A 24,202-nucleotide genomic window follows, 5' to 3' on the forward strand; every position below is an offset into this window, starting at 1 on the left:
CCCCACTGGCGTTGGAAAAAATTTGGGTGAAATCCGTACCAAATGATAGTAGAATGCCCAGTAATATTCTGAGATTTTTTCAGTTCTATTTCCGGAGTTTGTTAGGAAAATTTGAACGCCTGTGGGGCCCTTCAATTTATTTGCTAAGAAAATTTGCAATGGATAAATTTTTAAGCTTCATAGAAAAATTATTTCCTTAACTTAATTATTGAAATTACATAAAATTACTGTTGCAATTGATATTTAAAATGCTAAATATTGGCGTTTAATTTTCATTTAAAATAAAGATTTTAGGATATGGCAAAACCTCAAGTATGATACTTTGTCTTGTATTTACTTAACCGAAGGAGGTAGCATATTTTCCCTCTGGAGCGAAGTTGTAGAGCATTTTATTAACGGTTCAATGATACCTTTAAAAATAATACCAAAAAATAGTAAGAATTTCCATACTCTGGGCTGTAATCTGACACAGGCTGGCCTTGAAAATTAGTGTATAATCTTTTGATTATTTTTTAGGTCTTGATGAACTTGCACTTGAACCGTGCATTATGCCCGTGCCCTTTTGCCAAGGTGTGTGTATTACTGCCCCTATTAAGAACTATGCAGTATTGGTTCTTAGGAACAATCGAGTCACATGTTTGGTTTGTCGTCATGGGGAACATTCTTGTGATCATGTCTCATGTCTGCGATCAAATGCTGAATCTGGGAATGATGTATGTGTTTCTCTGATAGAAGCGGAAGAATTGTCAGTAGAAGATCATCCTACCAAATATTGTCGAAAACCTGTTTCAAAAAAAAAAGTTGCATACCTTGTGCCAAATAACGAAAAGGGAATATTTTTGGAAGGGAAATTGTATTATAGTAAAATTTTAAGTGAAAAAAATGGAACATTAGTAATACCACATCCAAATAAATGCGTCGATTGCGGTTCAGACCTTAGCCAAAGTTCAAGTAAGTACCATAAAGTAACTGTTTCTTAACTAATCATATAGCAAGGTAGCGATTTTATGTGGTAAAATTTTAATAAGGTTGAATAATAACCCTAAAAATTGGGTGGAGTTGGCTAATATTTAAAAATTGGAAAAACTATAGTGAGTGGTTTTTGTGGTCCAACTCCAAAACCCCTTTGGTAGAAGAATGTTTCATTGGAAAAATATTTTTCCACCGTACGAATCTTGCAGTATTTTTGTTAAGTAAACTCATTTTTAAAATGTTCTAAAATAACGGAAATTTTAGACATTTTAATAATAATTTAGAATACACACCAGCTTTGTGACTGATGACTGTGACAGAATCTGTTTTAACAATGAACTTAACCCTGCTAAAATATAAATGAAACCAAAAAGCAATGTCTTAATTTGTGCTAAATGGCTAAATATGTCTAAAATATTCGCTTATCTGGGCCATTTAGTGTTTTGCAAAGATAGTAAAGAGTTTTAGGAAGGTTTTACCCTAAGTGTAGGACCATTGGAGAGTGCGGTGCCCTCAGCAGTAAAAGAGGAGTTGGGGCAACTCTGACCGAAACATTCCTTTCATGGAAGCAATTCAATACCAATTAAAATATTATTTTCAGAAAAAAGTCAATTCAAAATGCGTGTTCTCCCACAAAACATTTCTTTTGTTGGAAGAAAAGTCGTACCCAAATAGGGCCCCTCCTAGTAGTAAAACATCTCTTTTTTGTGGAGGAAATTCCATACCCAAATAGAGGGACCTTCCTACCAAAGCATACCTTTTTGTGGAGGAAATTTCCTACCAAAATATTTTTCATACAGAAAAATTCGTACTCTAAAAGCGGGGTACCTATAAGAGTCGATAAACGTCATAGGCGGTCGCCTCACACACACTCCCATAACGCTGGAGGCACTGACCAATAATTGGTGATGGTGGTTTTATTAAAATTGCCAATTTGATATTGCAGACGATTTTTATAGCAGACTAATCAAAAGCTGCTATTTCCTCTTAACACCAATTGCCCCTACTTCCAAGCTGGAATAAAAAGTGTAACCCTCACTGAACACCCCAAATACACTCACGCTATCAATAATTTAAGGTGTAGTGCAGATAGTGTTAAACTAGGAAACTACTAATTTACAAAAGTGTAGAAGGTGGCACATTTTGTTTCTAGTATAAGCGAATAATTTTCACCTAGTAAAGTAATAGTGTTAGAGTTTTCTAGGCAGAATCTACGACTTAACCACTGAACCTAACATGAGTCTTGCCCATGCTCTGCCATCAACTGGGCTGCAAATAAACGACAGCCGAGCAAGCAGTGTGAGAAAAATGGCAAATGTTTTGTTGGTTCTAGGAGCTTTTTCAAAACATTATGCAAAAATTTTAAGGAGTAGTAGGGATGAGTTGAGATTTTTTTCCCCCATTATCCTACGATGAGTTAAAAGAGCGCCAGAGAGCTTCAAAGTGTGGCCCGTGGAAGTAGGCTGCAACACGCACAAAACCAAGCAGCAGGGAAACGCATACATTAAGGTTTGGGTTCATGTGATAGGTTAAAAAGGACTTTGTAAACTAATCGAGGTAAACAGCGTAAAAAAGTAAACTTAAACAGTATTTAAAGTCGTGATGGACCATGCTCAATGTCTACCAGGAAAGGTATCCAAACTGGCGCATCCCCAATCTCACGGATTGTTACCAATGTCCATAGTCAATTATGTGAGACAGGCACATTCTGGGTATGTTACTTTAGTTTTTACTTGAACTTCTCTGCGACTGGTCTGTTACAACTTATTGTTCTTTTTACAGAACAGGAAATAAGTAGGTCGACCATGGGTTGCCCGCAATTTTCAGTTGGTTTGGTGCTTGTTGAAGCCTACTTCCAGGGGCTAGTAGGCCACACTTTGAAGCACTCTAGCGCTTTAAAATGGTGAAAAAACTGTCATACTTCTCAACTCACCCCCTACAACTCCTTAAAATTTTTGCATAACCTTTTGAAACACCATGTATTTAAAAATATTTAAATGAACAAATTTGTGGAAAAATATTTCATGGACTTTTCTACCCCTACTCAAAAAATAACAACGGTGACCCTGGTGGGATCTGGGATATAAACATAGGGATTCCTAACTAGTTGGGTTTGGGCTTTTTTCAATGTATATTAAAGGAGGCCACACAGCACAATAGGTGTTTCTCTAAAAGTATAATTATACTCTTTTTACTGGCTACATTATTAAGAAATATTTGATGATGAATGTTTATAGTAGTAAAGGACGGTTACTTACGTATAGAACAATTGAAATAAAAATTATCAACACCACTTTTATTACGTAAATAAAGTGGTGTTGATTATTTTTATTTCAAATGAATGTTTATTAAAGAGATAGTCTCAACTGAGGCAAATTTATAGTTTCGCAATTTGTTGTACATAAGATAAATATTTGTGTCTAGAACCCACAAATGTATATTAAAAAAAGTATTCAAGAAAATTAATTTTTACGCATTTGTGTAATAATGGCTTCCACGCATATTTTGCCTATTGTCTACGTCATCAGCCATTTCTATAACACAAATACATGTATAAAAGTGTCAATTCTTAGAGCATGCTCAGTAATATATCAATATAAATGGCCTCGCTAATTTTTTGCATGAACTTCTTTGCAATGATGTAAACAATGCTTGGTTGGAAGCTTACCCTTCTATTTAAAAAATTTAATTTAATGGTGAATCGTTACTTTTCCACTAAAATCAGTGTTATAATTAACATCTCAAATATGGAGGAAATTCTGACACTCTTTAATTTATGGTAATTTTTCTTATATTCTGTAGAATGCTTTTACCTATGAGCATGACTCACAACCTCGGAAGGTAAAAACTAATTGTAAATTTATCATAAAACAGATTTTAAACAACTGAAGAAGAAACCAGTCAAATTTTTCATGTTATCAGCTGTAGTTGATTTATCAGGTTAGTCAGTGTTCCTAGAAATCCACCTTTTGAAAGAAAACTTCTAGCCAGTGCAGGTTATTAATGCCTAATATGGTTAATAATGGCCAGAGGGGAGATATTGCATTTAAAATGTTAAAAATGACTAGTTTGGTAGTATTACTATTACAACCCCAAAAATTCTATAAATTTTAGATTTTAGTTTAAAAAATATTTAACATCCTTACCTTTATTAAATAATAGTTTAATACTATTAAACCTAATTTCTAATTAGTAAGCGTAACAACAATCAAAAGAAACATTTTAGAATGAAATAACATAGTAACCCAATTTAGCTATTTTACATTTATCCAATGATAAAAATGATTTTTTTTCCGTAAAAATTATATTAGCCATTATTAGCTACTATTGGCCACCAAATGGAGTTTAAAAACCATTATTTACCACCATTATTGGCCACTGGCCTTTTCCACCTCGGAACACTGAGGTTAGTTTTTAGCAAAGTGCTGTAAAAGTGGCACGAACACCATCTTGATCTAAATAATCAGTCTGTTTTTCCACTTCCCAAAACAGCACCTTTAAACTTATAATAATTGAAAACACTGACAGTATAAAATTTAGATAGTATGGTCAGCAGTCATAAACACAATGAAATCCTTTAAATCCATTGGTAATGGTTTGGTATCAAAACCTTAATTTCTTTAAAAAAAAAATAGGTTTTTTGCAATAATATTTAGATTTTCTGTATCCCATACAAAAATAAGTTGGTTTTTTTTTAACTTCAGTGCCTGCTGAATACCATGACAATATAAGTTATAATTTCACCATGTTAATACCGAATTTTAACCTTGTACTTGTCTCATATTAATGCTATGGAAATGCAACCTTTCATAACCAGGTTCATACCATTATAATTTTAGTCAATGATTTAATCTGGTTTAAGGGGTTTCCCCCGAGCTCTTCAGTTTCCCCTTCCATAAAAACTTGTTGGGGTTAAAGGTAATAGTTAGTGTAGGGAGCTGTTGGCTTGCAGGGCTTGCCACCACCCTCCTTCGCACCAGCCACCTGAATTAAATGGCTTTAAAAGTTGCTCGATGATTAAGGTCTAAGGTGGTGCCTTGGGTATTAGCCTAGCTGATTATTACATACTAGACCATTAATAATAAACTATGCCATTGTAAGTTGTAAACCGGAAACCAGGATAATTTTGTCACTAACCATTTAATAACAGGCTGGCACCCAAGGAAATTAGGTCACTACTCATTTAAACCAGGATACTACCATCTTAGTACTAGATCTGTACACTTAGGGAACCTGGTCCTAACCCATACCAGGGTACTATCACTTACAACGTTAGTACTATAACTATACCCTTGGGAAAGCAGTCACTACCCATTGAAGTCAGGAGCTCTTAAATCGATTTTAAGGTGCAAGGGTGTTGTTTACATAATGGTAAATGTTTAGTGGCAGATGACAAACCAATGAATTTTAAAGTGCCTGTTTCGTCTTACATCCATGCCTGTTTTTCCATTTGCTGTTGCAATGGAGCATTAGACATTCCAAGTATGCTAGTACATTCCAGGTATGCTAGTGTGGAATTTCCAATGGTGATAATAGTTAGGTCAGGTTTACCAATTATACTGTTAATCCTCCACTTTTTTCATGGTATGACTATGTAATATTTTTAAAGTGCCTTTATTTTAATAATAACTTTTTTTTCTCAAAGTGCTAGTAATGATTTGTCAATGTGGATGCTCCAATGAATTTGACGGTCAAGAACTTGCCATTATTAACATGGGATCATTCTGTGTGAGCCATTTGGTCTATAGGAAGTATATCAAGGATTTTCAACATTGTAGGTAAGCTGTAATAGATTATTCCTAAAGTATGTGTAGAAATAATTTTTTGCTTCAACAATGGACACTCACTGTGCGCATTAGAATTGCACATCAGTGCTTTGACAATGCCTTTTTTGTACATTTAATCTGACATTAGTACTGCCATTAGAATTTTAAATTAGCTTTCGAAATGTGTACAAAATTGGGTTTTAAAATATCTTAGGACGAAATTTGGACGGGACCAAGCTGGGCTCTAAGGACCATGCTGGGACGTCCCAGGGACGATTTGTGTTTGCTGGGCAATTAGATAAACATTTCTAAGTAAAAATTCAATTTGGTGTCAAATGATGTTCTAGCCTGCATGCTTACTAACATAATAGTATTTCTTTTACTGGTATAAAGTGAAGTTCTTGCTGATTTTTCTACAAAATCAATTTAGGTAAATTTTAAATAAGTGCCAGTTGAACCAGGTCTTTCTAATAGTACAATGATATTTTACGAGAGCAAATTTCAATCGGTTTCTTAAGTTTTGAAAATCGGTTTCAAATTGTAAAACATGATAAAAAGTGACGGTAATATAATATATTTGGATAAAGAAGAGCAAAAATTGGATATTGAAATTTGCAAAAATTTTCAAAGTGATGAAAATCAGTCTAATAAAAAAGTGCACCAAAAAACTGAAAATAAAAAGCCTTCTAAAGTAAATTCTGCAAATAATAAAACCGTGAAAAAAAAACAAAGAAAGGTGCCATTGAAAAAGGATTGGCATCCGCAGCACAGATTGAACTGAACAGAGCCAATCAAAATTTGCCACCAGTCCATTTCCAGTGGAACCCACAAAGCTGTCAGGACAATTTAAATTCTGAAGTAATATTTTTCCTCTAAACTGAATTGGTTGATTTAAAAGATGCTATTGAAAGTGGGAATTTTATTAATATTTCCCATTCTTTTTTAAATTTTAGTCGGTGAATTTGCTTACTGATATATCTAATTCAACTCCGAATTTTGAGACATAAAATAAAGGGATAACATGCTTACCCATTCCAGTAACTGGCCTAAAAAGCTCAACGATTGCATCAACAAGGTTATCTAGTCCATTAAATAATAGCTTAACAGATTCATGCCCTCCAGTAGTATCTAAACCTCCAGTAAGTAAATTACGTATAAGCTTGCGTAGATTTTTTCAAGAATCTTTTTTGTTTTATAGACACCTGATCTACGAAACTTAAATGCCTACAATGTTAAAAGTACTTCGAACTTGTCTAATCTTAGCATTGCCCATATTCAGCCTCTCGAACCAATAAATATTATTTAACGTGTTCAAGCAATCAAGTTTTGCATAATTCTTCAGTACGTACCCGTGCAATCTTTCATTTTATTTATTATTAATGGGAAAATATTCCCTTTTTTCTATTTATATAGTTAGTCTCACAATCATCACAAATCAGTACAAATTATTATTCACCAAATCATCAACTTCCCAACTGCCATGTGAGTCAAACAGTGTAAATCAAGAGCGGATCGACAATTAAAAAATATATATATTTACAGCAAACTTAAATACAACAATCTATAAGCTCTAATAATTCCATCTCTCAACATCGAAGCTCACACCAGATTCAAGATGGATATGAAAACAGTTTAAATAATCAGCTAGGCTAATACCCAAGGCACCAGCTTAGGCCTAAGTCATCAAGCGACTTTTAAAGCCATTAATTCAGGTGGCCGGGTTACAATGCGTAAGAGGGTGGTGGCAAGCCCTGCATGCCACGAGATCGAGCCATCAGCTCCCTACACTAACTATTACCATTTACCTCGACAGGTTTTTATGGAGGGGGAAACCCCTTAAACCAGAGAACTTGCAAACTCAACGCAGAAAGAGTTGGCTGGGATCGAACCCGGCTCATCTTGCTGCTAGCCCGAAGTGCTAGCCACTCCTCCACCCCAACTACCTCCCCCGAAAGCATACCACCTTCTCTGTGCTACCTGGGGCTCTAAAGAACTTTACCTCTGCTTCATATTCTGTAATCATCCTATGTCTAGAGACATATTATAATACTTGTTTTAAATTGTAAGTTCCATTATTTGATGGGTGTAGTTTGACGGTTACAAAGTCTCAAAAACACAATTTGTCGTTCATGTCACCAAAGAAAGCAGCAATTGCGATTGTTAATTATTTACACACTGATGATAAGTTGATGAATATGACATTTTCTAGGAAAAATTGGTCTTATTCATTCCCATTAGCCGAATTAAGTGCTATTACAGGTGCTTGATTGATCATAAATACCTTTTTGATACATAATATTTATGGCATTTTATATTTTTAGCATATGTAAGTCGTACGTTTAAAGATGCTACAAAAAACGGAGAAATAACAGAGAAAACGTTAAGGAAATGTATATATAACATAATAACTTCAGTAAAACGTAGTTCAAAGATTAAAAAGAATACAGTTTAGGTTGAATATGAAAAAAGTAATGACGAAGAAATGGAAGCAAGTGATAAATTATCATAATAAATAAATGGTGTTGGTTTAAAAAACATGTATTATTTCATTTGTTTCTTGAGTCCTTATTATCAGATTTTGAATTTTTGATGAGGTCCGCTGAACGCAGCCAAGGAGTATGAATGTAAGATATAGAAATAAATCATAACTTCATAAAACCACAAAAAAATTTTCTCTTAATTTGCTGATACTGCAATTAGTAGAATCCGAAATTTACTAGGTCTCAAGTGCTCCATTTTCAAAAATCTCGAGAGGTAATCGAGAGCGTCAATCATTATTTGTAACTAGTGTCTCGGGAACTAGGTCTGATCCTTTCGCTGCTTCCGTTTCTTGATCAAACCCGTTTTTGTCGAAACTCTCGGTTCTTTCCAGCGTGAGGGTTTAAAAACTATCCAAGCTGTAGGTCTTAGACTGTTAAGGTGATGGGGAAGTCGTGTTTGGTGAAATAGTTGTTTCCGAGAGTTGTGATCATCGTAGAGTCAGGGCCGGACTTACAGATCCTGGGCCCATAAGCAGATAAGTTGTCTGGGCCCCCTTTTCACGCGCTGCATTAACTATTATCCCTGGAATTAGGCTGTGCCTGAATTTCCCTGATTCACCGTAGAGGTCTGGTTATATTATTATATAGAAGCTCTTAACAATCGTCGACTAAATATGCGATAATTATGCAACATTGTGATTTAAGGGTGAGTCCGTAAACTGCCAGGCAGAAATTTTGGTAATTTTAAAACAATATCTTCTACCTAGGAATTTCTCCAATATAAATTACGATTGATATTATAGATTTTTGTCTTCAAATATAGTAATTACGGTCACTGGAGGGCCCATTCCAAGGATGGGCGCCTAGGCCACGGCCTAGGTTGGCCTAGGCGGAAATACGGCACAGTGTAGAGTTAAGCAATACACCTCTATGTGAAAGACTTTTTCGACCGAAGCTTCGCTGGAAGAGTTCTGGTTTTTATTAATTTATTTTCGTCCGTTGATTTGTTTGTTTTCTGTATATATATTAAAATAATTAATAGCCGAAATTCTGCGTTCTTAACACGTCCAAAGAAACCAAATGAAAGTTAAGGTCTTAAAATTTTCATATTTTCTAATGGTGAATCGAATATGGATGGTTTACTTTCTTTATTTTCTATATATCAAACAGACTAAAACAAATTCTAGCATCATCTAAATTATGGTTTAGCTCTATTTGCTACTGGTAATATGGTGCTTTATACAATCAAAGGTCTTTTATTTCAACTGTTATTGTGTCATACCCTTAATGAAAAACATCGTATGATAAATATGATATTTCACTTTGGTTTCCATAGGTTGAAGTAAACTAGTTAGACCATAAACGTTAAGATTAATGTATTGCTTTTTGGAAAAAAGATGTACAAAAAAATAAATAAAGAAATAAATCATCGATTTAAGTATGATAAAAAAGCAAGGTTTAAGGAAATTTCGTTGGCTAATTTAAAAAAATGATTATTTTATAAAAATAAATAAATACATATTGATAGCTACTCACTTTTTCTAGGTGTATATTGTTTATCGTAAAGTAAACGTTAATTGTATTTTCTTTATTGGCAAATATCATATATACGGTGTTATCAATATTATATTATAAATCATTATTTGAAAGCAAGGCATGGATACCTTTTATTTTTAAGTTAAACCGTTATTCTATTCACTTAAGGTTCGACCCAGTTATTTACCCCAGCGTATTTTCCGCGTATACAACTCTTCTTGAATAAATTTCTTAAACATTTCATTGCTTGTCAAGTTAAATAAGATTAGGGATAACATCGAACCTACCTGGTTTTTACAATTAATTTGAGTTTCGCTAGACAATTCACTATCAGCTCATGTTTGAGATTTACGTTCTGTAAGGTATGGCGCAAACCAGAGAAACACCTACAACGTAGGTGATTTATGATCTTTTTGTAAACACTATTTATTGCCAGTTCTGTGTTACTGTTTGCTATATAACCAAACTGCTTTTCCGCCAGTATTTTATATTTATTACAGAAATTTAATAAACGAATATTGAAGATACTTTAAAAACAATTCACGAAGATTGAAAGCTAAGAAATTGGTCTATGGTGAATTGGTTGATTTTTTTCTCCGCGTTTATACATGGGGACTTTCACGGTTTTTTAATGCTTTAGTTAAAAAGACACGTTCATATGTAAACCGAAGCTTATCTAGTTGAAAAAATTACTCAAATGACATTTCAAGCTTACAGTATCGTTAAAACAGGTTTTGATTCAAACTAAATTGAAACAATATTTGTAACATTGTGTCGCACTATCACTTGATTTCGTCTCCAACGATTTCTATTTTAGGTATTTCCGCCATTTCGAAAATGACGGAAAACAATTAAATACGCACTTATTCTTGTTCTAGATTATCACGAAAGGGGCCTTTAAATATAGGTTGTGACCAACGGCTCACAATTATGCCCGTTAGATACGACCAAATTGAATATTTGATTTCATGTGTATAATTACGATCCATGCACAAGTCCAGAAGGGTCAGTGATATGTAAATTGAAAGCTTTAATAATTCCCTCGGTAGCCCGTTAATTTTTTTTAAATCGGAGCCCAAGGTTTTCCACTAACCGCTAACTTTAAGGACAAACGCCGCTTTGGCAACATTTTTGAGAGTGCACTAATAGCGATTTTAAATTGGTTGTGTCAGGACCGTAGCTTTGATTACGGATTATATTTTGAATTAATATAATATTGCAATTTCACAAAGCCATTCCACGTGTTTGTTAAGCTGCTAATGCTTATTTTGTTAATGTACAAAAATGATTTCTTTATGTTTGAGCTTTCTGAAATCTACACTTTTATTAAAGCAATAAATATAATTGTCAAATGACGTGACAGGATTTTAGGCGCTAAGTTTCTTCTCGCGCGAGACAAGGCACGGGTGGCGATGTTAGCTCATACGAAGGTAAATATATAATTGAATAAATGCTTCATTTACAATAGCGGATTAAAGTTTTGGAGAAACCTTGAAAACTCTAGTTTCCTGAAAAACGTCGACAGTTCGTCAATGGGTTTTATCAAATGTTCATATCACGCGATATTCGCGTTACAATAAAATATTTTTTACAGAGCTTAATTAAATTCCTTTTTCAGAATGGGTTACAATATAAGATTTCCCGAACAATTTATAAATGCAGTACTATCAAGAACTATGTTAATTGAGCTTTACCATTCTAGCTTTAAAAAAAGAGTTGTTTTTGATATAATTCAAATTGGGCCAGTATTTAATAAATGGAGAAAGCTTATTTCTGTTTTTTCGTCTGTCAACTCCACAATCTTGGCTTATTTAACCACATCATCCGACTTGTAATGACAATCGCAAAATAGATATAACCACAACTTAGTTTTTAACGAAATAATCTTGAGAAAACAGAATTCATTTTCAAGATCGGACTCATTCTATTGTTTCTCGACGCCACTTGTAAATTTCTTATGGGACCCAAATAAAAATATTAAAGCATATCATTGCTATTACTCTAGTGGTAAAATTAAGAGGGCTAGGAGAAGAGATCGGCGGAACAAATTATTTAACCGCAAAAATTCGATTTATCTTAAAAACGCTGGTTAACTGTTTATTTACGAACATTTTAAACGAATAAACAACGATTTAACAGACAAAAATAATCGGTTTTTTCAGATACTATTTTGATAACTATCGGTTATAAATAAAAATAAATAATTGGATAATTTCTTATTCAAATGACTATCTCGAGCTAGGAGGAAAAGGCTACTATTGTGGCTGTGCGATCTTGTTATTAGAGAATTGTAGCAAATATTACGATACATGATATGATATTTACTTGAAAGGCTCATTAATAATGGCATTGGTAATGTTCTTTCTACAAAATTAAGGACCTAATCAAGCGAAATAATATTAAGGTACGCAGTAGGTTGTTTCAAAAACAAATTAAATTAAAACGTTTTAGTGCTTGTAAATATTTTATTTCCTTTGGTAAAATTAAACTAGAAAGTGTGAAGGCGTTCGATTAAATAGAGAAGGTTGCTTAAAAACTATGCCTTCCACGCCTTGCATTAAACTCTGTCTTAATTAAATAAAATAAAGGCTTTTTTGTTAGTATCATTTTAGTGTATCTTTAAAACGTTTTTTATCTGTACATGATAAAAATCTTTTGTGGTGTTCTCAAGTATCTGATCTTGTTTGGTAGCCTCGTAAGGTGGTTTTTTGTAACATCTGGAACCCATTTTGCATTTCTTTCTCATTTTTGGTTATCAAAACGTAGACATTAATGCAATGGATCGTTTAACGGCGTCGTTTACAAATCTTTAACTATTTATCAAAGAATAAGCAACATTATTATTCGTTGAATTTTTCGTCAATGTTGACTTTGCCTAGGAACAACGAAATAAGGTCAATACTGGGACTGGAGCAGTATCTAGATCATTTCTTTTGTAAAACCCTTCACCTCCACCAATTTAATTTGCAATACCACGGAAAGTAAAATAAGGATCGTAACAGAAAGCTTAATTCAGGAACCAAGTTTCCGTTTAGGCCAAGATATCAGATAACTAAAATGAGCTTATAAAGTTGATTTGTGTTTGAAAAATATTCATTAAGAACAATTTATATTTGTATAATAAAAGTATTGTTTACATTCTATTTGATTAGATACGTCATTATAAAATAATTTTTGATTGTTTATTTTAACTAAATTATAAATAGTTTACTAAATCATTTTTCATTTGGTTTCAGTTATTGCATTACAATATACAGATCAATTTTCGATAATTATTAACTTATATTTTTTAATGTATGAAATAATATAGGGTTATGTCATTCATCTTAGAAAATTATAGTGTAGTAAATTATTGATATTTACCTTGGAAGAGAAAAAGGTCTTCCAAAATAAATTGAAATGTTTTTTTTATTAAATCCTAAAAATAGGTTGATTTTGAGTCGGTAAAAAAGCGAGAAATAGACTGCTCCGACAATAAAAAGATCAATTGACCGTCTTAGAAAAACTTAAACAAATATTTTAATGATAATTATTTTTATTCAAGTGGTGGAATTCGTTAAAATCACTAAGGATAATGCCATTTTCATAATTCCAAAGAACTCTTTGCAACGAAGGCTATTCCTAGAATGGCAACATTTTTAAGACACCGTTAGCACACAGTTTTTAAGGAATACCCAAATTTGCGATAAGACTGTTAATAGTACAAAGGAGTGTTATTAAGATATATAATTGTTAAAGATGAAGAGTAAACAATTATTGCTTTTCCAATTGATCATGACGGTGGTGAAATGTCCTTTTTCTCTATGAGTTATATAAATATTGTGAAACTTTTAGGCTTTTCTACAGTGGTTACAATTATAAAAATAACCTTTATCATAAGCAAGCACGCGATAAGATAGTTATGTAATAAAAAACTATGTGTATTGAAATCATTTACTAGCTAATAATGGTTTAGCGTGACGGTTCTACAGTGCCTAAAAAATGATAATATTTTTTTTGATCAGAGCGTTATATGGTTTAATCATTTTAAAACAGAAGCACGTTAATTAAATGAAAATAAAACATATCTTGACTAAATATACCAGCTTTGTACACTATTTCAAAACTTCCTTTAGGGAGAACAATATTTCCTTTTTGCGCGTGCTTACACAAGTGGTCGTGATTAAACCAAATGTTTTATAAAATTCATTGTCAAGTTCGGGAATATAAGTAAACTATTCCCATCAAGGCCTTGGACATTTTGTATCTTTTTATGATACAAACAAATCTTTAAACTGGCATCTGTACAAATAAAATAAACATATAAATAGCGTTATCTGTTATTAATAAGCGTATACTTTGTTTCTAATATCAACCGATCAACAATTTAATACCAAAATGAATCTAAGCTCAGTTTTAATTTTCTCTGTCTCGCTTTGCGTAGTTCTTTTACAATTTAAAGCCACCGGACAAATGATTAGTACCGTGAAAAGCGTTTGTGAAAGTAAGTGTAATTGGCTTTTTATTTATAAATCTTTTTGCGATATTAAAATAGCTGTATATTAGTAATTTTCTGGGTTGTTGTAAGCTTAATGTTAACAAGCAAATGTAAACTTCCAACAAACGTTATAAAATTGTATACATCAACAGGAGCTAGAAAGTAAATCGTTTTAATTCTCAACAAAATGGAGTCTTAAGAAAACACGTTGCGAAAAAATCAAATCAATTTTGAAAAATAGAAAAGAGGGTAAAAGTTTGCTTATTAAGGTTTTAAGCAATACGAATGGTTATCTGTCTTGGGAAATACTTTTAAAAGATTAATAGTTTTGCAAATATTTATAAACAATGATTCGTATTGACGGGTGAGGATTCAATCCAACCTTTCAACCATGGATGGAATAAACAAAAATATCTTTGATCTAAAATTTTAAAAACCAGTGAAATTGTAATAGCTCTCAATTAGTTAAACCAACATGAATATCTTAAAATTCAACAGGTTTTGCATATCAAAAGTATTAATAGCCTCAAATCAGCCGTTCATATGCTCAAGAGACATGGTTAAAACCAATAAAAATGTATAAATTTTATCGAAGCTAGAGCGTTTAGAAGATATGATTTTTTAAAGATGTCAAAGACGTTTTCCGTAGTTTTACTAGTTCGTTATTTTGATTAAATATTTTTTCTTTGGATTTTTCAAAGCTTATTGATTACCGTTTTAAAATTTTTAAAAATGGTCAAAAAGGTTAAATCATAAAATTAAACATAAACTTACTGAAAAGGCCACTTAATAAAGCAATCAGGAGACTAAAATATTCAGCTACCAGTCTCGCTTAAGTTGTTCCTCGAGCGTACGGTCTTACAACTTACATTTGAAGTTCGAAGACATCTTCTCCTCCTACCATCCGAATGCACTCTCTAGCTCGGAAATAAGATATGAGGAATTATACCTTTTCAAACGTTTGATGATACTTAAAATTAAAACTTAACACAAATAATTGTTTTCAATTTCGCGTAATTTTTTTAAATTTAAGAACCAAGAAATTTAGAACTTTAGAGTTGAATGCTTCGGGTCTGAAACCCAGTTGACTTCTGGTTTCTACATATGACGATTTACTATTTATTTCAGCTCAAAATAAATAATGATTTATTTAATTAATATAATTCGAAAAACTATTCACGTCTTTGTTTGTCAGCCCCAAATATTACTAACAATGAATTAATTATTTCATACCTAAGAAGTGACTTCAGTGGAAGTGTTTTAATTTCAAATAGTCCTCCTAAATCCATTTATTCATTTCTGTTTCAATACTTTAGTTCCGGTATTTAAAACTAAAGGTTTTTTATTTTAATTTGTTAACAGCCCATTTCTCAGAGTCTTCAACTTTAATCTTATTCTAAGCCAAATGCTAAGCTGATACTTCTCTTTTTTTCAAAGCAAACATTTATTCAGTGAAATATTTCGAAGGTTCAAGAAGGTGCTCACAATCGGCACGACCGGCTTATCGATCACCTTTTAATTTCTTTAAATCAAAAAATTTCTTATTGCTTTGTTTGAGCCTTCAGAATGTATTTATTTAATTATGAGCTGAAATATTGCATTCTGTATATAATAAGCTTATCTCTACGTTTGGGTTTTGGACGAAATCGTTTTTATAGTTCGATTTAGCTATGAGGATAATTTAATATCTTTTACATGTATTATAATTTGTCTCCTTTTCTATTTTACTATTTAGTGGTGAAATCACAGAAATTTGTAGAATGTGTAGCCAAAGAAACTACAATGCCAGTAAGTTTTAAAACGTTTAAGTAAATTATTATAATCTAATTATACCAAGGATAAATTTAAAAATAATTTTTTTCATTACATAATCAATTTAATTGCATGGTATAAAAGTTAACCTTGCTTTTTCGGGTGGAAAATATATAAAATAGTAGGTTTCTTTGAATGTTAAAATATTAGAAGCTGACGACATTAATAGTTAAATAAAGCAAATGGAGCGCATTCAGAATCGTTCGATAGCTTTCTTTAAAACGTTGTTTATTTTGTTATGAAACCACTTTTAGGATAACCTTACTAGCTAAGCGTTGTTTGTATTTTCACTAACAAGATTTCAAGATAAGTTTGAGTTTACTCTCCAGGTTTATAAGTAAGAAAACCAAGTCAAACTTTTTCTTGTTTGGTTTGTCATAGAAGTTGCGAGAACCAAACTAATTTCGAGTTGAGGAACTAAGTAAAAAATTCACTTACTCTTTTTTGTTGCTCTAAATTAGTTATTTTAGATCAAATATTTTTCTCAATTTAAATAACAAAGACTAATTTTTATAGGAAGGTACTATTAATGACTTTGTTAAAGAATTCGAAGCAATTAACGCTTGTCCGGTGCCATCGGATGCCGCAGTAAGTTTTGGACAGACGTTAAAGTCCAATTGTGGTTGATTAACTTTTTGATTTTTTTAATTCTTAACACATAGGCTTTAAATCGTGTTATGGAAGCATTGAAAAACCCTGTAAGTATTAAAATATGTATCTTTTAACTTTGCCCCACCAATTTTTTTAATTTAGTTAAACCCGATTTGATATTTAAAGAACGTAACAAAAATACTAGAACGCATTGTTTTAGCCTCAAAAAAATATTGAATTAAAGTGGTTCTAAGTCCCTATATATAATTTAAGACATAACGATAACTAGGGAATTAGGGTTCTAAAATAAGTGGCTTTCAATAAGAGGTTTTTAAATTTCATCCATAAGCAAACAGAGACTTAATCAATTCCGCGATAAGTATAATAGGATGGAACGTTATATAGAATATTCCCAAAAATTAGCGCAATTTAGGTATGTACAAAAAGTTAATTTAAAGGTTGGATTAAAGGTTTATTTACTTTATTTATTATTATTTAATTTATATTTGGTTTTCTTCAAATTACATTATCAAAATATGGGCTTAATAAATTTATGTTTGCTTAACAATTCATATTATATTTTAGATTATACAGAATGCCCTTGAACAAATTGCAAGTAATTTAAATAAAATTCAGGTAAGCAATATGACATATCAGATTTACTTAAATTATTTAGCTTGAGCAGCTTAAAAATATTGAAAGGGTTAAAACAAGGATTTAATTACTATTATCAATGACAACTACAGAAACAATAATAATAAATTGCGATCCTTTTTTGCAAGGCCATTATATTTTATTTTACTTATATATCCCACTCTTACCTTCCGCACTAGTCAGCTCTTAAAGAAACTGAAAGTCTGTCAGGCTAGCCTATGTCAAACGAAAATAATAAAATTGATATTTAATATATTCAAACTATATAAAATTTATTTTATTTTAAATTGGTAATTGGTAGTTAACTATTTTTCAAACCTTTTTCTACGGTTATAATCATACTAAATACGGGTTATCAAAGATAAGAAGCTAAACTAAATCGAAAAAAATAAAACGTTAATAAATTAGTCTTAAATATTAAATAACATTATTAGCACGGTGCAGTTGTTTGTTGTAGGTTGAATATATAAATGACGGATACTGTTAAATCACGTAGTATCTCTCATTTATATTAAACATTCATCATGTTGATAAATAAGTTTGAAACTTAACTTTATTTAAACGTGGTGATCCTATAGATTTCGTTTATACATATTCCCCAAAGTATAATCGCATCTAAAACATAATGTCTCTTTTGTAATTGAGCTAAAAATCGTCAAATACAAATTTTGTATTAAACGCGTTATCGGTTTTTACTCCTTGACTAACAAATGTAAAAAATGTAAATCTTTTATTTTTGAAAATACGTTTTTCAAAAATTTGGTCCTTGCTTTGTTAGGTTTTATTATAAATTTTCTTTTCAATTTTTTTCAGGAATGTATTGCAGCAGTGTAATAAGGATTACAAATGTAAAATTAAATAAATAATATTATTTAAAAAAAAAATGTGTTATTATTTGATTTAATTATTTTAATAAATTGGGTTTTTGTAAGAAAATACGAGATAGTAATATATTTAATTCAAAATTTGTACACGGGAGAACAGGATATATTATGATTTCTTGTTAGGCGAAAATGTGAACCTACCGAACGTGTTCCTGCAATTTTGATCGTTTATGTATCCAAAATGACATCTGCTGCCTTCAATAATTGCGTACAGCATTAGCCTGGTCTATCCGATTCTCAAGTTACTTACCTAACTGAAAATTCGTCATAAATTATAATTATTTGATTATTTTATATTTAATCCTAAATTTTGCTATTTCATTTGCATAGTATCTTTTAATTTTTTGTTTCCCTTTTAGACGATAGGGTGCTTTCCTAACGTCCTACTGATGTTGTTAAAGTCGATTCAATATTTTTAATTTTATAATTTTTATTTAATATTCGATGTTACACTCTAAGCCTGGACCACCACCGAAGCTCTGGGCTGAAGCTTTAAACACGACGACCTTTATTTTGAATCGCTCAGCACCAACACCAATTCCTGGAGAGACACCGTAAGGGCTGTGAACTGGAAAGCCAAGCCCATCAAAGAAGCATCTCCGCGTTATTGTAACAGAATGCTTCGTGTATATTCCGAAAGAGTAAAGATAAAGGAATTTATCCAGGGATACGAAAGAGATTCAGATGGAAATAGAATTACGTTCCGGAGCTCAAGGATGTCCTGCGGACTAGAGAGGTCCGGTTTAATCCAGAGCATTGCAGCAAAGAAACTTATCTTTTAACCTCAGATTGCATCTCGAAACAGGGCAAGCGTTTATCGGAATCCGTCGATGGCTATTCTGATGATGAATCCATCCAGGGCGAGCAGTCATTCGAAGCTGAAGACTCGTTAAGTAATTTAATGATGTGGAACACAGACCCGTAAAATCCTCGAAAGACGTGGAACCCAGACCAGTCCAGCTCGGACTACTGCCGATGCCGTTGATTCCATCTCCGTCAATTCAACAAAGAGCTCGAAATAATCTCAAGGGCTGCCTCTACTTACCTTGGACTGAACATCTACTTCACGAAGACGACTCAATCTTCCTGCATCGGAGCGCTTACATTAACAAGGCTTGGAAAGATTCTTTATGGTTGAATGTATACCGGTTAATACACAAGTCATTGCCCAAGACACAAGTAAAGTTCGAGACAATGACATTCTACTCATCAGCCATGGGCAGTATTCGCATCGCAGACCTGAGCACACGACACAACATAGAGTTCGCCACAAATTGAATATCGCAAGCACTGGCAAGTCCAACTGTAGCTTATTGGAAAGCCATCAAACGAATCTCTCGCTACCGGCGACGAACATCAACAATGGGTCTCCTGTTCCATTCTGATGATACCACAACGACAGTCCCCTATTGCGACTTAGATAATGGGGGATCCGAAAACACTAGACCTTTCACTTCCATATTGGCTCTACTCTAGTCACGTGGGAAAAGCAGATAAAAGCTAGCTGTCTTTCTATCCATCAGTGAATCAGAATTGATAGCCGCCACCGTAGCAGCGAATTACGTCGTCGGTATATAGAGCAAAAAGTCATACGTACACATCAACCGAGACAAAGATGTCGCCTGATCCTTATCCGGAATTTCACAGGCGCAAATATCGGTGTCCGGCAATTCTACGATCGATAATTTTTAAAAGAGGTGGTCCTTGATAGCATTTATGATAGCGGACAAACTTACGAATCTCCTATCCCGTCTTTGCTCTTCTACGCGATAAGTTAAATCCACCCAAAAACAATTAGGTTAAAAATGGCAAGGTCCTTTAAACAAAAACGTCACGTCCTATATTACTCTAGGCCATAAATGTCGTGAAATCAAATAACGGGCAAGATCTGTAATTATATTCCCATCAACGTCATAAACTAGACTTAATTATTTTTCCGACAAGTGATGTGTTCTGACGTAATATGCTAGACCTTGCGCGCCCTAAGTGTTTTACTGAGTTAAAATCCTTTGTACAACCATAAAACATTTCAAAGAGAATGGATAATATTAGAATCGCAATGTATCAAATATATTGTTTAGATCGAAATATATTATCTACGCTGTTTAAATTTACTCTTTTACCTTAAAAGCATAATTAAATAAAGCAGGCAAGTTGTTGACTGCACTTATAACGTCACTGCAGTCAACAACTTGTCTACTTTAAGTAATTTGCCAATTTCAATAGTCGCAAAGCCACCTATCGATAATGTACATAAATGTTCGAGTACAACTAGTACGGACAGTTTCAGTAATTTTATTTTGTATCGGTTGGCCAAGGTGGTATACTTGGAGCGAGACACGAATTAAACTAGTGCCAACGTTTATTTCACTGCCAAGTTATGTTGACTCTGATTATTGAAACTCGCCTACTATGCTTTTAATGTAAAAGAGTAAATTTAAACAGAGTAGATAATATATTTTGATCTTAACAAAATAAACACCTATAAATAAATTAAACAAGCCGGGCCACGTTTTTCGAGAACGAAAGAAAACTTTAAAGTCGGGAGGTTGAATGGTCCCGTGATTAGGTTATGCTGCCATCTATATCGTTTTTAGGAACTTATTCTTGATATTTATGTTTGCCTTTCGTCCGGTACCTTGTTAATTTTATGATTTGTTTCCTCTTTATACGTTCTTAAGAAAACGTTTTATCTTATATTGACCGTTTTCTTTAATTAAAATACGATCTAACGCATGAGCGAGAGATTGCATTTTCAGCCAATAGTTTGTTTCTTCCTTTCCCAGAATGCTTTGTGAACATCCCAAGAACCGTTGATAATTTTCAAACCAATTTATTTAACGGTGTATTTGATACAATGTGATTCTAATATAAGCCATTCTCTTTGAAATGTTTTATGGTTGTACAAATGATTTTAACTCGGTAAAACACTTAGGACGCGCAAGGTCTAGCATATTACGTCAAAACACATCACTTGTCGGCAAATAATGAGGTCCAGTTTATGACGTTTATGGGAATATAATTACCGATCTTGCCCGTTATTTGATTTCACAACTTTTATGAGTAATATAGGACTTGACGTTTTTGTTTAAAGGAGCTTGCCATTTTTAACCGAATGGATTTTGGGTGTATTTTACGCCTTTTTGTTTATAACAATAGAAGTGAAGCACACTGCCCACCCTGACACTGGCGAGACACTTCGAACTCACTGCACCTGTTTCACTTAGAAACAACCTATAAATCAGAAGCATTCGAATGTTTAATCTATTTCCCTAGTATCGGCCATTTTGACCTTGACCGCCCTATGGTGGACAACACCCACCCTGACGCTTGCAAGACTATTGCTTTCGAACTCAGCGTCCCTTTTTATCTTCAATCCACCTATAAATATGTTGCATACATATTTTTCAAGTATATCCGTCATAGCGGGCATTTTGACCTTTAACGCCCTCTGACAGGTAACTGTCCAATCTGCGACTTGCAAGACTCTTTTTTCGAACACAGCGCCACGTTTTCCCTTAGAATCAAGCCTCAAACCTTTTGCTTTATTTTTTTAAATCGCTTGTTGCTCTGGTTTAGTACTTCTCATGTTTTTATTACTCCGTGATTTCGTTACCGACTCGTTGAACTGTACATTTGTCGCCGTAGCTCAAGACATACACCATATATAACCTTCTCCTTTGGAAGGCCACAATTCGAGCTTAATTTGAAACTGTATACCAAATTGCATTTAAATCGGTTCAGTGGTTTTTGCTGTAGAGTGGTCTGCGAGGAGAAGATGGAAGAAGAAGAAGAAGAAGAAAAATTTAGCCTAACTTTGCCCCATTACTACGAAACGTCACGTCAACCCTGTTCGATGGCATTCGTATTTGTTTGTCGCGTGCCTGTAACCTTTAAACGATACTCCACTTGTTTTGATACGACCTACAGTTTTTGAGATACGAAGTGGTAAAATCGGCTCCATTCTGACCCGAGATAATATTATACATGTAGCAAGTGCTCGGGTAGGTGCTCTATTCCCGGACCTTGCGTAGGGACTACCGTCCCTTTTGATTTACAAACGCCTGAAACAGTTACCATCAATTGAAAATTATGTAGACTTTTTCTTATCTTATCTCTGATGTAAATTATTAGTTTAATCGTTGTGTATATTCACTCTCCCTCACACTTCAATGTGCGAAAGTAAAGAAAACGATGAGGTTAACAAGAGAAAGGAAAGAGATACTAAAGTCGAGATTGAAGAAGCGGGAAGTCACTCATTAGTTCAGTGAGGAGTCAAGGAGCCTTCTAGCGGTAGCATTTTATTACCAACCGCTATGGTCATATTAAAAAAAAGTAAACGAGACTTCGCGAGATGTTTGATAGACGGTGGCAGTCAAAGAACTTTTATAAGGAGAGACTTATCCGAAAGTTTAAAGTTACAGGTTATTGGAGAAATCAAGTTAAACTATTTTCCATTCGGAGCCACCAAACCCACCTCTATCATGACATAAAGAGTCCAAGTAGAAGTTAAGAGTATACGTGGCAACCAGTCTTTACTATTAGAAGCAATCGAAACCCCAGAAATCAGCGCCACTAAAATCCAGATTCCGAGTCAAGAGATTAAGAAACAATTATAAGAAAATAATTTGAAACTAGCTGATGATTTAAAACTTAATTACCCAACGAAAGGGGAAATATGATTGTTAATAGGATCGGACAATTAATAATAATAATAATAATAATCAGCTAGGCTAATACCCAAGGCACCACCTTAGGCCTAAGTCATCATGCGACTTTTGAAGCCCTTAATTCAGGTGGCCGGGTTACAATGCGTAGGAGGGTGGTGGCAAGCCCTGCATGCCACGAGATCGAGCCAACAGCTCCCTACACTAACTATTACCGTTAACCTATACAAGTTTTTATGGAAGGGGAAACCGAAGAACTCGGGGGAAAACCCCTTAAACCAGTGGGGAGAGAACTTGCAAACTCAACGCAGAAGGAGTTGTTCCGAGTTTTCACTGGAAGGTTTTCAATACCCAAGTACCCATAGAAAGATTAAGCGAATCATTAGTTACTATGGAACCCGCATTTGGCTGGGTGGCCCAAGGACCTACTTCAACAACTTGCCTAAACCTGAACTCACAAGTCGAAGAAGAAATTCAATCGAGTTTCATAAATCTAATTTTAGAATCAGACCGAGAAAGCAAAATCGGAGACGGACTAAAAGCATTTTGGGAAGTAGAATCCTTGGGAATTACAGAGTCAGGAGAAAAAGAAGTAAATGGGTGCCACAAAGAAGCAATTCGAAAAGACGATCGAAAAAAAAGATGGACGATATCAAGTCAGGCTACCTTGGACAGAAGATCACCCGAATTCGGCCAACAATTTCAACATGGCTCAAAAAAGACTAGAAAGCCTCTCCCGAAGATTCCGAAGGAACCCTAACTTATTCGAAGATTACAGGGCAGTAATCGAGGAACATAATAGAGATAATCCCAGAGGTTGAAAACGAACCAGGACCAATATATTACATTCCACATCAGCCCGTAATAAACCAAAAGAGAGCGACGACTAAAGTTCGCGTCGTATTCGAGGGAAAAGAACGAAGTATCATTGAACGAATGTTTATTACCCGGTCCAAACCTCAATCCAGATTTACTTGACGTCCTGCTAAAGTTTCGAATCAAGAGAATATTCATTACGTCAGACATTGAAAATCTATTTTTGCAAATAGCTATAGCTCCAGACGATAGGAACGCGTCAAAGTTTCCTTGGAATCCAGACCCACGGAACCAAACGTCAGGAAAAGTCATAACCTAAAGGATGACGAGAGTGTTCTTTGGAGTGACCTCCAGTCCCTTCCACCTACATCAAATTTCATGTAAAGGGTTACGAGCCGAGATATCCAGAAACATGCCAACTTCTTGATCAAGACCTATATGTTGATGATTTCATCACGGGAGCTGACGAAGACACGATGGCGTATGACAGAGCAAAGGAAGCTAAAAAAAAGTCCTATAAGCAGCAAAGATGAATTTAAGGTAGTGG

This window comes from Leiobunum rupestre, chromosome 8, assembly GCF_980474605.1.
Source record: "Leiobunum rupestre chromosome 8, qqLeiRupe1.1.hap1, whole genome shotgun sequence".
Classification (NCBI taxonomy): domain Eukaryota; kingdom Metazoa; phylum Arthropoda; class Arachnida; order Opiliones; family Sclerosomatidae; genus Leiobunum; species Leiobunum rupestre.